Here is a 17,795-nt window from a genome sequence, read left to right as displayed (position 1 = left end):
ATCCACCGTAACACAATTTATACGTTTATCAACTATAGAACTGGCAAACAGGAGAGTGACATACGAAAATACACCAATGAAAAGGAAATGCAGATATATATGTGTGCGTGCGTGTGTACGCAAGACAGAAAAATAAACAGTTTTAAAAAGACACTATTGTTTTGTTCTTACCTCCGGTTCCCGGATTCCTTCAGCACCCTTTACTAAGAGAAGCAGACGCTTATCCAAACAGCACTACGAGGAATATGATCTCCCGCCCTTTGCTGCTGGATAATGTCTGCTGAAATTACCTAGTGCAGATATGTGAAGGACAGGGCGAGCCGCCAATTGATAAAGCTAAATATTTATCGTATATAATACCCTTTATGAGGTCTAAGAACACTGTACGCTATCTACGTATGAAGTACCGTAAGGGTACGCTAGTTGCGTAACAATCGCTTTGCCGTGATCGAGACGCTCAAGCGTTACGTTCACTCACGGCCAAGAGATCACAGGCAGGCACGTTATTGGCTGTTAACTAACGTAATGATTCGCTATAGCGTAGCGGACGCTCGGGACCACGAGGAGATCACCAGCGGCGCTGACGCTCACTATATTAAACCTTTGTATCTAAACCATAAACAGTGTATTGTGCAGTAAAACCTTAGTGTAATGTTAGAGAGTAAATGCAACACAGTATAACCTTATTACCTTAAAAGCTGTTTGAGCGTCACCGACGCTCTGAGAATACTTAATACTATAAGAAACACACAGATACCGTACTCAGGGTCCAACGCCTAAAATATATATTATGAATGCTATACTTGCAAAAGAGTTAAACACAATACAAGTCATACACTACAATATAACATAGACTACCTAACCATATAACTACACAGGAAATACAATACAATTCAATTTAAAGGAAAATGAGAGAGAAAGGGAAGGAGAGAGAGAGAGAGAGAATGAGAGAGATTGGCCCACAATAACAAGAGGATCAATATAGTTGCGGAGAAACACTTACGCACAAGGGGAAACGATCGCATGCGCCTCGATATCCAGCTCCCGATTATCAGCAATGAGAACCGTTGAAGAGAGTGAACTGGATATGGTCGGCCTGCCTATTTATGCCCCACACACAATACAATTCAATGGTCCCTACAATCTCATTGTTCATTGGACACAGGAATTCGGCTTCGCATTATAACAAAAGGTCATAGGTTTATTCATACAGGTGGGTTGTGACTGTTTCCAACTGTTCAGGTGGGTGGGATACTGAGTTTCCCGCCGCATGACTAAATAAGAACAAATAATAGTAAATGGACATAAACTTCTTATGTCCATAACTATTCGCACGAGCGATTAATCTGCTCCAAACCAACACCGGAATATTGCTATTTAAATACTCTTCCGATGGGTACCAAACACCACTGTATGACCCCTGTTAGACCCTTCGTACAATACAAAGAGGGATCTCTCTGTTCAGGAACATGCTATGTTAACTAAACTTTCAGAATCTATCAAAGGGACCATGATCTACAAAATACATTATTACTGAAAATATGTAACGATTGAGTCGCACGCTAAGATCACATAAACTCTACCGTAAATACGCATACCGTGCGCCTGCGGGTGCCCGCGACTGTGAGTATGCGCACGCACGGGAGAGCGTACGCATGCGCAGCGCGGACCAGAATGAGGTGCAAATATGGCAGTGTGTATAGAGATATTTTTCTGACTTTGACATGGCGTACCTGAGCGCTAGTAAGAATAAAGAAAAGATTAGAGAAAAAGAAAAAGTAAAAAGGGGAATAAATAGTGGTGATACTGCTGTTGGTGTCCACCCTCCAAAAGGAGGGGAATAGTCCCTACTCTACAACACCGGGTATTCTCAGGGAGTCTCCTCTCAGGTACTGACCTGGCCCGACGCTGTTTGGCTTCCAAGATCGGACGAGATCGGGCATTAGCAGCGTGGTATGATAGTAGAGAGGCTATCTACCAATGAGAGTGCACCTATATAAGAATGGTAGGATTGGGAGATTTGTAAAGATAAAGTCATATAGTATGTGGATCTGCTTTCCACGTTAGGCAGGGTGAAACAATAGCCACTCAGTGACGTAGTACACCCTGGATCGTGGATGAGAGTCCACTGAAAATTAGTGAGCAATGAAACTGCATGGTTACTTTAACATGCAGTAACCATGCACGGATGACCAGTTTATAATTACCAGATCCCAAGTGGTAAAGAAGCCGGGTATTCCACCTAGCGAGGTGATGGTACTTCTGTCCTGCGCCAATGTAAATAGGACCTTTGATAAAGCTGCCAAACAGACAGTGAAACGCGTTAGTTTGCCAGCCTATGACCAGGACATCGCCAGGCCAGTAATTGAGACCGTCTGCAGCGGTCCATGGAATTGACTATCTATTGTCATCCATAATTTTGGACATTTATGTTTGGGATGACCCACAGTGGTCTATAGAGCTCTTACCCATCCATCATTTATCCATCCGGACACCTATCCAGAATCCGTTATTGTGGACGTTTAATAAAAGGGGAGAACCACCATTTACATTGGCGCAGGACAGAAGTACCATCATCTCGCTAGGTGGAATACCCGGTTTCTTTACCACTTGGGATCTGGTAATTATAAACTGGTCATCCGTGCATGGTTACTGCATGTTAAAGTATTGGAACATTCATATTCATCACTTGGCCGATATAGAGTCCATAGAGAATCATTTTGGTCATAAATACTGGCATTGAGGCTTTTTTATTTTGACTTATATTTTGATTTCTATTTTTGATTTTATATTTATGTGTTTATGTCATTTTAACAATATTCATTAAATTTGTACATATTCATTAATATTAGTACCTGGTTAGCACTGTTTTTACCTTTTTGCTTAAAGAGGGGCTTTGGCCACAACTCCCCGCATTGGCCATGCCCCGTCCTAGGGACTAATTCAGACCTGATCGCTATTGTGCGAAATAGCACAGCGGACGATTATCGAATGACAGCGCATGGGTATGCACCGCAATGCGCATGCGCAACCCAAGGGACAGAATGGTGTGAAAATTTTGATCGCTAGGCGTACACAAGGTGATTAACTGTTTAATGTTTTCTGGTAGTGCCAGGAAAAACGCAGGCGTTCCCAAGCATTTACAAGGCGGGTGCTTGACGTCACACACACAGCTACAGCCCCGATCAGCCTGTTTCTTTCCTTGGCTACGCACAGACTGCACAGAATGGAAAAATCATTCGATGGTGAGTGAGTTGCGAATGGATTTGCAGAAGTCCGCTGTCTGGCAAATTTTTTGCATGGCGTACGCATGCATTCGCAAACTTGCAAAGGGCGGGTGTTCACTTTCTATGGGCGGCGGATATCTGATCGCAGACCTCTGCCGTAACGCAAAGGAGTGATCAGGTCTGAATTAGGCCCCTAGTACCAGGGCCTGGCAAAGCTGTTGGTGCTGCTGACTACACAGATGCAAACAGGCACATAGATACATATAGTCCAGCATGGTCAAGCCATATAATTTGCCAGGGCTTGAAGGCAGGTGCAAATGAAGATAAGGCTGGCATTCACCAGCATCAACTAACTGCTTGTGATTGGCTTATTGTGCATATGTTATGTACTATTGGTGTAAAACAATAGGCACCAGCAGAATGTGAAATGGAGTGAGGTCAAACAGTTTATCTTCAACAGGTTTGGAGGTTTATTCAGGATAACAGCGGATGTCAAAGGTAACTGAGTGTAGTACAGAGTAAGCGGTTATGTTATCAGAGACATCGCTAGCGGTAATGCAGGTGGTGATACCTGTGGCAACATTTACTAGTAGAGGAACATGTGCTGCATGTCATTGCAATAAATCGGAGTCACACATCTAAGATGACACAGGGTTGCTCATACTCAGTAAAGGTTGTAGCAGCCATCTTGGTAAAGGTGACTGTTTGGCTTCACAGTAAAAGAGCAGCAGATAGCGCTGTTGCATTAGAGTGTTTGTTTCAGTTCTTTTGCCGCCTAATAATAAATGCATATTCTGCAATCAAAGCATACAGTTAAAAGCATGGGTATAAGGGTAGGTGACAAAAACAAGAAAGAATATTGCTCACGCTAAGCTTTACTCATTTTGTACATGCTACCGGTTGCGTGGAAATATTAATGCCATAAATGAATACAAAAGGGAAAGACAAATTACTGTCAGCACTTTAACCAATAGCTGCAAGTCTGTGTGTATCTAATACATAAAAGTATGGGGATTTTGTTCATATGCTGCCTTCAACATTTATACTCCTTTGTAAATTTCATTCCACAGGCCATTGTGACTCTGGTTCTCATTCAGTAGTGATCACACAACTACATAGGCGCAGGACCTGTGCATGTCCAGAATAGATCCTGCTGGATTAAGCCTTCAGGGGACCTAGGGCACCTAAAACAGTGGCACCCTCCCTCTCTTGTCAGCAGCTTACCCATGGCTGTGCCTGCTGCTTGTTTCTCCCCTCCTCCCTCCCCCCTCATTTCATCACAATGAGGCTGACTGAATTATGCACTTGCAAGTACATTCAGATTTCAGGATGTCCGGGAGAGTTTCATGCTGCCAGGGTAGGAGGAGTGCAATAAGTCCTATGCTGGTAGCTGTGTGATGTCCCTCGTTCGGCTGTGTGGCATCTCCCTCCCCTCTCCTCTGGGACTGTTCAGGGACGAATTCTGTAATATCCAGCCTCTGCCACCAGCAGCAGCTCTCCTAGCACAGTGTGCTTCCCTAACCTCAAAACACCCCCCCCAGTCTCCCTGTATAACATAAATACCACCAGGGCCGTAACTAGCGTGGTTCAAGCGGTGTTTTGCCCACAGAGCATAATGTGTAAAAGGGGGCTCTACCTTGAATAATGTGCATAGGGGGCTTTACCTGGAGTAATGTATATAAGGGGCTCTGCTCTACTGTGGTGTAATGCGTGAAAGGGGCTGTGCCTGAAATAATGTGTAAAAGGGGGCTCTACCTGGCACAATGTGTAACAGGGGCTCTACCTGGTGTAAAGTATAAAATGGGGCTCTGCCTGGAATAATGTGTGACAGGTTCTCTACCTGGAGTAATGTGTAAATGGGGCGCTACCTTGTGTAATGTATATAAGGGGTTCTACCAGGTGTAATGTGTAAAAGTAGCACTACTGTATAGCATAATTTGAATAATGGAGACTACTATGTGGCATAATATGAATTGGTATTATAATTTGTGACCATGCCCCGTCCCCATTAAGCCATGCCCCTATATTTTTGGTGTGCGCCTTTGGTGCGCACTGTCCCTGTTTTGTTTATGGAGGAGGGCCACCAATTCTATTTTTGGCACAGGGCATCAAACTGTCTAGTTATGTCTCTGAATACCATTAATTCCCCTTCTGCTCACAGTATAAATTACAGTATGTTAGCGAGGAGAAGTTGGCCATATTGCTCCAATCAAGTGAAGTCATTTACACTACAACCCACCCTGCAAGCAGTTACTTTACATGTGAAATCTTATGAAAATTTCTATCTTTAAAATTGGACATATTTTAAACAAACATTTTTTTTAAATGTTACTTTATCACAAACCTTACACCTAACAGGCTCTAAACTGAAACAATTTCTATCTAACAAATGAAACCCCTAGTATTAAATTGTCTAGTGTATGCAAAGTTATAACTTCCCAATATACAGTACTTCAAAACAGTTCAAAACTGTTACTTTTTTAAACCAGGCAGTGGAAGACATTTTTAAATTTAAAGTATTCTGATTTTCTCTTTTTTATCTTTTTTAACCTGAAAAATCAGCATGCAGCACCGAGCAACATTTCTACATGGACATGCCAAATTTCCGCTCATTACATCCAACAACTAACGATCTGTAGCTTCTCAAACACTATGACCTCCCTCTTACAAAATAATGATTGCGGCATACCTTTTAATCGATTCAGCCTTAATAAAAGGGCAAAACTGTGCAATATATATATATATATATATATATATATATGCGAAAGCCCTCACTCGCCCACTGACTGACTCATCACTAATTCTCTTACTTCCCGATATGTTAGGAAACTGAAATGTAACATAGATATTCTTCAGGTAGGGAATAGGAAAACTACGTAATTAGAATTTTAATAAACCTCTCCTAAGGGGATGAAAAGGGGGTTGACATAATGACATCATCACCGATGCATTGCTTGCGTTGTGTGAATGATAACGCGCAAACTGACAATTGGATGAAAATTTGGATTGCACCTCCAGTCTGTAGAATTTCATAAACTACAAAAATGGTCCTGTCATTTTTTACTGTATCTCTCACTCACTTACAGACTCATCACTAATTCACTTACTTCCCAGTATGTTAGGAAGCTGACATTTAACATAGGTATTCTTCAGTTGGGAAATAGGAAAACGATGTAATTAGAATTTTAATAAACCTACCCTAAGGGGATGAACAAGGGGTTACATAATGATGTCTTTACAGATACATGGCTTGCATTGTGTGAATGATAACGCCCAAACAGACAATCAGATAAAAATTTGGATTGCACCTCCAGTGTCTAGAATTGAATAAACTACAAAAATGGTCATGTCACTTTTTACCGTATCTGCTACAGGTGCTCCTCAGGTAGTGCCAAGAACAATGGATTAATATTTACTTACATTAAGAAATCTCAAATCTACATCTCTATAGATTAACCAAATTTTTAACACTTATTTATATTTACAACCATGAAAATCAGAAACTCCCGTGTGAAGAACAGGTAGAACAGCTAGTGTATATATGGAGTGACTGTGTCATTGTGGAGTCTCCTTTAATTAAAGTACTGTCTAGTTTTGCACTAAAATTCTGTTATGAAATGATGATGGACTATCAAGGTTCACAGCTAGAACCAATGCAGCATATGACAAGGCTTTTCCAGTATGGAAGGAGCACAGGGTAAAATGCCTCCCAGATATAGAAAAGGGTGCAGTTGTAAAGGTATGTTCAGAGCAGGCAGAGAGATGTTCAGACAGGAAATGTTTGCAATGTAAATTTTAAAGCCACCTTTTCTTTAACTAATTTTTGAGACTATGGCCTTTACCCTTTATCTAATTTATCTAGTACTATATTAGCATTAGATATTAAATAGTTTAGGAGGAGAGATTCACATCTGTATGTTTCTTAGCTCCTGGGGCTATCCCGTTCTTGTCAAATATGTTCTACTATGTTGATTGACTTTGATTGACAATAGTGATGTCATGTATGAGAGGCCAATCAGCCAAATGTGGATGAACAAGGCAGCTACAAAAGATGACAGATAGAGATTTCATAAAATCTACTGAGCAAAAGCTAAAATGACATTGGATTGTAAACTGTTTAATACATTTTGCATTTAATGCAACAATTACAATTGGCCCTATTTTGAAAATAATACCTTCATATTGATCATAAAATTAACTATACTGTAACTTATATGTTTATTGCTTTTTTTTATTCAGGGAATCTGTTGACATTTTTACAGTACTGTGTACTATGTAATTGTGTATGCATTACATCACTTCTTTTATGTAGCATGGACATTTCCATAATGGGTATGGCCCCTGGCTCACCTTTTTGCCAGTGGGAGTCATTTGCCCAGAGATCTGCACATGTCAAATAGAGAAAATGTAGCACCATTTTTGTGGAGATAATGTACAGTGCTGGTTAGAAAGAGGGGGCTCAGCATGGAGGCCGTGCACAGGTTTCCTCCTCTTTTAAACCAAACCTATTTCTAAGTAATTATGTGCACACCTACTGACTCATTTTCCAGTCTTTTCCTCAAGTAAAATCTGAATTACATTAAATAATAAAATGACTAACAGGGGCAGTTAAACGGAAGAGGGTGGAGGGTCGGATAGGGATGGAAAACCTCCTCATAGTTCCTGAATGTATGCAATTGCGGCCTTCCTTGTTTCTTTTGCTACAGTTGTATCTGAGACCAGGGGTGGGAGAGGAACTAAAAGTGGCCCTGTAAAAGTTTGTAGCAGTGGCCAGACATGGGCAGCACAAGAGGTATAACATACTGTGTAGCCATGGCAGCTTCACTATATGGCAGAGCTGCTGTACTGCAGAGATGGAATTACAGCAACAACGGGCATCGCGATGGGATGGTGCAAAATATCCGTTCGCACCGTGTTCACAAGGTGATTGACAGGAGGAATCCGTATGTGGGTGGTAACTGACCATTTACTGGGAGTGTCCGGAAAAACGCAGGCGTGCCCAATCGTTTTCAGGGAGGGTGTCTAATGTCAGCTCCGGACCCGATCAGCCTGTAGGAATAAGTCCTGGGCTGCGCAGAGACTGCACAATGTGGATTTTAGCAACACTCAGTGTACGCATAGGATTGCACACTTGCACAGGCGAATTTACACTGCCCCTGGAGGCGGCGACTATCTGAATGCAGGACAGCAAAATTAGCAGCCCAGATATCAGGTCTGAATAATCCCCTGAGTGCGGTTGTACTGCCTGTTGTGGGGGGTGGGGCAACATGACAGCACACAAAACAGGCCTCACAGACATGTCGGCCTACCAGGAATCTTCCTGGTGAGCCCTATTGCCAATCCGCCCCTGAGAGGGTGAGACTAGGGGGAGATGAGAGGGATAGGAGGTTGAATATTGGGGAGATGGGAGAAATAAGGGGAAGACTGGGAGGAGACAGCAGCAAAATAAAAGCAAATGCAGCAAAATAAAAGTAGCACAGCTCAAAATGGCATTTATTGCAAATCTCAACTAGAATATTTCAAACTGCATGTCACTGAGTTGCAAGCAATTACAGGCAGCAGTCATATACATGTATCAAGATATGGGATAAAACCTTATTCCCAGTATTTCTACCAGGAGGTCACTAAAATTTCATAAAGAAAATATTTTTTGATAACACAATTAATCATTTGTTAAAAAGATGAAAAATGTATGAGCACTGGCATATGGAGATGCTGAAAGGCAATTTAATAGCAAGGCGTTCTCTTGTTTCATTTGCTCCATTTCCATTCCTCCTTGCAGCCCTTACACTAAGGACTAAAATGTTAATGTAAATGTAACTTTCCAATCTTCGGATCATTTTTGCTATTTGCTTTTTGGCAAATAATTTTTTGTAGTGTATTTACCAAGAGCATTACTTACAGTGATATTCAGCCTTCTCCAGTTTCTCCGACTCCCTTGCTGCTGTCCCATAATACATAGTCATCAGCTGAGGAGACAACAGCATTGATATAAATATTGTAAGAGCATCTCCCCTTTCACACTCCCTTCACATGATTCAAGTAGAGGTACATGAAGCAAAAGAGAAACTCCTTTATTCTTTCTCTTTATCATTTCTCATGGTGTACAGGGAGACACAAGAGGAACATTGGTTACCTACACAAGATCAAAGAAATGAAATATGTCTACATTCGAATAAAATCAAATATGAAAAATACATATAATGTTATATTTGATGCACATGATGATGTTTTGTATTAAGTTTGACATTTTGTCCATGCATAATACTTGTTCTGAACAAAAAATGATTATAACTTTTGTAATATGAGGTATAATTAATGCATTAAAAAACATTTTCTCAGTCTTTAATCATAGAAATAGCTGTGAAATGCACCAAAGTACTGAAAAAATCAACAGAGAACATCCCTATTAAGAATAATGTTAATGAAAAACTACGTTGCGATCCAATTTTTGCTATGTTGGCTAAAATTTGGTATCACGGTATGACAATGTATTTAATTTAATTAGGAAAAGTCACCCACTAAACCTTTCACAGACAACAGTAGCAACATTGGGGGTCATTCCGAGTTGTTCGCTCGTTGCCGATTTTAGCTATACTGCGATTATCCGCTAACTGCGCATGCGCATGTTCGCAGAGCGCATGCGCTTAGTTATTTTACACAAAAGTTAGGTATTTTACTCACGGCATAACAAAGCTTTTTCATCGCTGTGGTGATCGTAGTGTGATTGACAGAAAGTGGGGTGTTTCTGGGCGGAAACTGGCCGTTTTATGGGAGTGTGCGGAAAAACACAGGCGTTCGAGTTCCAAAACGCGGGAGTGTCTGGAGAAACGGGGGAGTGGCTGGGCAAACGCTGGGTGTGTTTGTGACGTCAAACCAGGAACGAAAAGGACTGAGCTGGTCGCAATGGCTGAGTAAGTCTGGAGCTACTCAGAAACTGCGGGGTAATCATTAAGAGAAAATTAGCGAATCTTTCGCAATTCTGCTATACTAAGATACACTCCCAGTAGGCGGCAGCTTAGCGTGTGCAATGCTGCTAAAAGCAGCTAACGAGCGAACAACTCGGAATCACCCCCATTGATTCCTTTAGGCTATAAGAAAGGAATTCAACATATTAATATCTAAACAATAAATATACTCCAAACAATATATATATATTTTTCAAATGGGAAAGTTCAATTACGTCTAATTTAACATTTCTTCAATTTTGATTACTGTTCTTCAAGTAACTCAACAATGAACTTTACATTTTAAAAGCTACAGCTAAAAAACATTTATTTTAGGAAATGTAAATATTTCTGAAAAACCATTATTACTTGTGACTTTTTAAATATCTGAAGGTTTATTGAGTGTAAAATTGTGTGATAAAAAACCCTCCATAAAAATGGTCTTCAGCAAGTATGGTTTGTTAGCTTGACTATAAAATCTTGACAGCCTTATTTAGTACCTGGATAAAATGACAGCCATAGTCAGAAATACAAAATGGCCTTGAAATAACATATGCTATTTACTAACAGTCATATCTTAATCAGAAATGGATACAGGTAGAGATGTGTGATTAGGTTCTCGAGAAATCCCTATCCATCTTAAATAACCCGGCCTGGATCTCCCGAGGAGATCTGATCTGAAGCGAGGCCCAGTTTGGATCTTCCCGTGGTTCAGAATTTGTATTTTAAATACAGGTTGAGTATCCCTTATCCAAAATGCTTGGGACCAGAGGTATTTTGGATATCGGATTTTTCCGTATTTTGGAATAATTGCATACCATAATGAGATATCATGGTGATGGGACCAAAATCTAAGCACAGGATGCATTTATGTTACATATACACCTTGTACACACAGCCTGAAGGTAATTTTAGCCAATATTTGTTATAACTTTGTGCATTAAACAAAGTGTGTGTACATTCACACAATTAATTTATGTTTCATATACACCTTATACACACAGCCTGAAGGCCATTTAATGCAATATTTTTAATAACTTTGTGTATTAAACACAGTTTGTGCACATTGAGCTATCAAAAAACAAAAGTTTCACTATCTCACCCTCACTCAAAAAAGTCCGTATTTCGGAATATTCCGTATTTCGGAATATTTGGATATGGGATACTCAACCTGTACAAATTTCTGGCTTTGTTTTGAAAAATTTGCATGATTTTAGCTATTTTCATCGGTTTTTATCGATTTTTTAAAATCATGTTATAGATTTTTTAATCAATTTTAACTGAACCAAAAACTGAATCCGAACCAAAATACTTGCAGTTGGTTTTGGCAAAACCAAAGCACTATGATGAATTAGAACCAAATCCAAATAATCTCTAATTACAGACAAGTTGCACAAAACATTTTATGTATGTAAGGTGAAAACTACTGTATGCGATTTTTATTTTACGTTAAAAAAATTATTCAAAACCATTTTATTTTATTTTTATGCTGCCTTCTTAAGAAACATGTTTATGGACACATAACAATGTATTGATACAAACTCTAATTACACACCACGATGTGTCTCAGCAAGTATCTTCAGTATTACCCAAAGTAAAATAAACATCCTTGTTGCAGTGCAGACATTTTTACTGCATATTATTATAAATTAGTTTATTTTTCTTATCCAGCAATTTATATTATAAGCAGATGCAGAGTGTATAAAGCACTTTACAAACAAGAAAAATGGGGTTACACATTACAGTCAGTAAGCACAAGGTACTAGGGCTTCCCACGGCTCATTCATACACCATAAAATGATCTATGACTGATGTTTCCTAATGGTTTTGTCAAGACTAGTAGCTTGCTATTCAATTTACACAGTAAGGTTCATTTATTAAACTCTCTGGACTGCAAAACCTAGGGTTCAGCAACTCCATTAAATTTGTAAAAATTCTAATTAAAACCAATAGGACATTCCTAAATCTAAAACAGCTTTTCTGTAGCAATTTTACTCTGGTTTTGCAGTGTTATAATGAAACCTTTGAAAAGGTCACTGAGCCACATGCATATTTATATATTCAGTTATGTGCCACCTGATGCTTGCTTTCCTTTAAAAAGTCACTTTTAGTTAGTTTACATGTATTCTTTCTGTTCTCTCTTTGGAAGAAATTATTTTGTCAATCCAGTAAAACATGCTAAGCACAATTGGCAACATCTGATCTTTTAACACAAATTGAAGTAATTGTAGAGGAGTGATAATATCTTTTCTCTAATGGGCCCTACACACTGGCAGACAATACTGAAAGATATGAACGATCTCGTTCATTAATGAACGAGATACCGTTCATATCTTTCAGTGTGGAGGCACCAGCGATGAACGATGCGCGGCCCCGCGCTCGTTCATCGCTGGTGCCCCGTCGCTTGTGCATGCAGGCCAATATGGACGAGATCGTCCATATTTTCCTGCACTGCTATGGAGCCGGGTGATGGGGGGAGTGAAGAAACTTCACTCCCCCTGTCCCTGCCCCCTGCTGCCGGATCGCCTGTTGGCCGTATCTGCCGTCGGGCAGCTTGGCGGCGGATCTATCAGTGTGTAGGGCCCATAAGGCATAGGATCTCAAACTCGGTCCTCAGGACACCAAACAGTTCATGTTTTCCAGGTATCCTTACATAAGCACAAGTGAAATACTTAGCTCCATCTGTGGATCTTTTAAAATCTATCCGTGAGGAATGAGTACACCAGTGCATCTGCTAGGTGACCTGGAAAAAGTGAGCTGTTTGGGGTCCTGAGGACCGAGTTTGAGAATCAATGCTCTAAGGAATCCATGGGGGTATTTTATTGTTGCCCCCATTCTATTGTAGACCGCATACCTCATTTGCATTTTCATATTATGTTTAATATAGATGTTGTGCCCCACGTTGTTATATGGGGTGTTGACTGAATTGCAGCAAAGAAAAATATTGTCCAAAACATTTCTTACTATAACATTTGGAGCATCCAGTTATTTCATTTAAATTTCTCTTTTTTTCCTTCATAAGATACTGTACTTCTCACTTGACCTTCAATTATGTGTGGCATACCTCCTGAGATTAAGGGTGCATTGATGATATCTTTGTTTCAAGTGTAACAATTTTCCATTTTAATTATACTGGTTCATCTGAATTTCTAAATGCAATTCTTCTGTAATTTGCACTTAAATTTAGCAAAAAGCATCCCATTAAAAGTAGTAGATTGGATTACAATTATTTTTAAGATGGTGTAAAAATAAATTAATTTCATGTAGCTAATGTAGATCTGCATATTCCTCTTAAATCAGGAAAGTCTCCACTTTTGACCAATCTGTGACTTCTCCAGCTCATTGGAATTTGACACCCAGCAAAATAAAATCCATTTTTGCATTTGTGTATAAAAATTATGATTGCTACTTTTATAGGACCCAGAGGTAAGCGGAGCATGGCTCTGCCAGTCATCTGCTCATCATTGTTAGGGAGCACTGCAATGCCATCTTCTGTAATTCTATCCTGCAGTCCTAATTCAAAAAGCCAGTTTGAACCATTTTCAGAAGTGATTCTTTCGTCCACCAATGAACATCGTCTTGTGGTGGTAACATGTACATGTCACTAAACACTGGCACAATAGCAATAATAATCACCTTTTCACCATGCTTGTGTCTCCTGTTCTCCTACAATACAGTGCTTTCATAATGAAATGTGTGATGCACATTCATATAAATCTATAGCTTTATTTATTTATTTTTCAACAGAAAAGCTGAAATATAAATTTGATAACCTTTCTTATTATTAATCAGAATACTGCTGTAAAATTAATTAGGCGTGTAGCTGAATTCACAGATACATAGAAGCTGACAGAACATAACATGACTTATTCAGGCTGCTCATTAATGTAATCTGACTCTTAACATTACCATAAGCGTATTATAGAACATTTTCGTTATGAGATTATATGTATTTTGAAAATCTGTTGTAACACTAATGCACTTTAACAGTTTTATAGTATTGACAGCATATTTTATGCTTTTCTGAATTCTTCATACTTCAATATGTATTAAAAATGTTTGAATTTGATTTTAAGAAATATTTAAATACCAATACCCCTACTTCACAGGCACATCCACATGTCTCTCTTAATGTATTTTAGCTAATCATAGTGTTGGCCTAGAAAAACTGTATGTTAGTATCCAACTGCAAGGGCAAGTTACATAATATGCATTACGTAATCCAAGCTACGAAATGCTGAATGTATAATAGACCCTTTTCAAAAGGTGTTAGTTTACACATTTGTGGTAATGAATGTAGATTTATCACACAGAGTCTGTGTGATTCAGCATGTCACTCTTTTTTAGCTATATTACATTTGTCATGTATGACTATAGTGGTTGTCTTTCCTATAGCTTTTCTCATTACTACAGACACTTATAAGTAAGGGACAATAGCCCAAAATTCCATTTGCATTTGATGGAAATTAACAAAGTTCAGTTAAATCAGTAGCTGATTTAACTGAACTTTGTTAATTTCTATCACATGCAAATGGAATTTTGTGTCAAAGTGTCTGAAGTGCCATTTAGACAAATAACTATAAAACACATGCAAAGTGTAATAAGTTTAAACATCAGTACAGGCAGGACTACCATCAGAAATTGTGGGGCCTGGGACTGACAAAATAGGCAGGGCCCCCCACCCCCTCCTATTCTTTACACAAAATATTTTAGTCAGATGTAGGCTTCGGGGACACAAAGTTCGGTTTAGACACCACCAGGGAGGGTTAGGGTAAGGCTGCAGGGCAGAAAGGATTAGGGTCAGGCTCTAGGAAAGGTGGGTTAGGGTTAGGGGGGGTTAGGGATCAGGCTTGGCTTTCAATTTAGTTAGGTGTCAGATTTTAACCATTGGGATGCTGCTGTCAGGATTTTGACAGCCGGCATCCTGACAGCTGGGATGTGGTATGTAGTCCTTGATACATGTTGTGGGGACTTGACTAACTTCTACATTGTGGCTGCTTACAACCAAAGAAACCACTAGTCAGCACCTGAGTGGTATTTATTACCTACAATTAGGTTTAAGGGTAAGTCTATGTGCAAAACTGAGTATTAGCAAGCCCGAAATAACAGCAAAGTTCCCCTATTGAACTCCAAATCAAAACTGGTTGTTACCGGTGGGTTAAGTTCACAGAGACTCAGATGGGTGAATTCCCAGAAAAGAAATTCAACAAACAACTTGAATATATAAAAACAGTGTATGAATTTATTTTATACTTAGCTAAGGTTATTGATCAATTCAGCAGATGTTCAATAGAAGCAATCACATAAGCATACTCAGGAGCCTCGCCCTCTGTGTCTAGAGGCTGAGTTATATTCAGATCAACCTGGCACTTCTGCAGTCCATGGTTCATCCAGGCTGTCTAAACTGTTAAGGCTACTGACCCACCTGAAGGTCACATACTTATAGAGTTACTGACCAGCCTCAGATGTGGCAATACCATATAAGGGCATAATCCTAAAGGTCACAAACTGATTGGGTTACTGAAAATTGGATAACTTTGTAGCGCTCAATAAGCCTTAGGGTGTATTAAGGTAGCAACTGTATTGTAATTGTATAGCGTAATGAGTGGATGATTAGAGCGTATTTTTGTGTAAAACAAATCTTTTAATCACTCCTAAAACATTACTATAAATGAAAAAAATCAAATCAAATTCAATTTCAATTAGGTCATGCACTTAAGGTACTGCGTGACAACTATGAAGTGCCAACTAAATTCCAGCGTCTATAATAGCAAACTCCCGACCAGGGAGTGAAGTCTCTATTTGTCCGTTTCAAAAGGAAAGAGAAAAATAAGTCCTTTATTGCTGTGATACAGCTAAGTACAACAAAGTCAGTAGTTCATGAGAGGTCTATGAATAGGCAGTTTGCGGCGTCCTGCTGACTGTCTATGGTGCTTGGTGCTGTGCCGGCTAACGGTGATTGCAGTGTTGCCCCGGGGTTGAGGGTATCAGGCGTGCGTGTGGAGGGTAAGGAGGATTTGGGAGCTCCGGACCGCCGATGGCCCGTGCAGTGCCCGTCCCCTAGCGCCCATCAGTTCACAGACAACGCGCCGGGAGCTGGAATGCAGCTGAAGGCAATCTGGGTCTAAGGCAAAGATCCACTGGTGTAAGCCTGTTCAGGGCTGTCACCATGGACCGTATGCCGGGAACGGAGACTCTGGGTGTACCTCTCCTCCCCCCTCCTCCGCTGTTTGCTCTGTACCCCACCGGCTTACCTTCTCTTCTCCGTCCGTGTCCTCTCTTCAGTTTCGGCTCTCTACTTCCGGGTATCGGGCGTCACGTGACCCGTCTTCAGCTCGTACCGGTACTAGCTTTGTTATCATCAGCTGGTTGGTGGTTCTGATGTTGAAATGTCCGTGCCCAACGCGTTTCAACCCTATGGGGATCTTCTTCTAGGGATGCTGTGTGGTTTTCAGGCTGGTTTGTCCCATTCATTTATAGGGAGAGACCTTCAGTAAATTGGTTGTCTGTTAGATGAGGCTATTGGTCCGTGTTTGGTGCATGTCCCACAAGTTTTTTAATTATTAAGGAGTGATTGGTTCTTAAACCTGTCAATCGAACATGTAAACAGAGGAGAACGGGTGATGGTGCTTTCTGCTGACTGTTTATTAATTAATTATGTCCAATATTTGTGGATACCCTATTAGTGCCGCCCTCTATTGGACCATCTATTGGTTGTAAAAATAACTAAACAATTGTATAGGGTATCTGAGTGATTGTACAGGACTCTTTATTTCTCATTCTGCACGTTTAACCCTAAATCTATCTTTGTGTTGTTTCAAAAATCTTTATAATTTGTCAATTTATTGTAATTTCTCAGAAATTCAAGAATATTAAAAATCTTGGTGTTGAGTTAGTTTGTTAGGAATAGTAATTGTTTATATCAATTGGTTTAGTGTTTCATTTGTTCATCTCATGTTGGTAGTCTATGTATAGAAAACATTATCTCGATGAATGTGGGTATACATGTTCTAATTATATTATGTATATTTAAACCACTGATATGTTAGATGCATTCGATGTGATTGGAGGATGAGTTTAAAAAGGGACCCAATATGAAGCCTAAGATCAGGTTATCCACTGGTGGTTGTCCTATCTAATAGTGATTTTGGGAGTTCGAATTGCTGTACATTTTGATGGTGATTCAGATGGTATAAAAAGAGAATAATAGTTTGTTTATTTCTTGCAGATGATTGCTTTTACTTCATTATCCAGATTGAGCCCATGATGTATAAATGTTTTAAGTTCGTACATCCACCTTAGTTCTGTGGTGTTAATCTGATGTACGAAATCCCCCCCCCCCCCTCCAATTGGGATGCACTTCCTGTATACCTAGGAACTTCAATGTTCTAGGATCACTATTGTGTGTCTCCTTATAGTGTTTTGACAGGCTATGCTCTTCATAGCCTCTTTTAATGTTTTTTAAATGTTCACTTATTCTTATTTTTAATGGTCGTATGGTCCTTCCTACATACTGTTTCTGACATGGGCATTGTAGGAGGTAAATTACCCCTTTGCTGTTGCATGTTATTCTTTCTTTCAATTTGTATTTTTTGTTTGTGGTGTTTAATGCAAATTCTGA

General features: G+C 39.7%; 1 pseudogene; it reads right to left on the bottom strand.

Moving 5' to 3' along the window:
• Window positions 1-1,849: 1,849 nt before the first annotated feature.
• On the bottom strand, window positions 1,850-1,967 carry LOC134931609 (5S ribosomal RNA; annotated as a pseudogene).
• Window positions 1,968-17,795: the final 15,828 nt, after the last annotated feature.

The sequence above is a fragment of the Pseudophryne corroboree genome, chromosome 5, assembly GCF_028390025.1.
Source record: "Pseudophryne corroboree isolate aPseCor3 chromosome 5, aPseCor3.hap2, whole genome shotgun sequence".
Lineage (NCBI taxonomy): Eukaryota > Metazoa > Chordata > Amphibia > Anura > Myobatrachidae > Pseudophryne > Pseudophryne corroboree.
The sequence above is the reverse complement of the archived record's forward strand: the minus strand, read 5'-3'. Positions and strand labels throughout refer to the sequence as shown.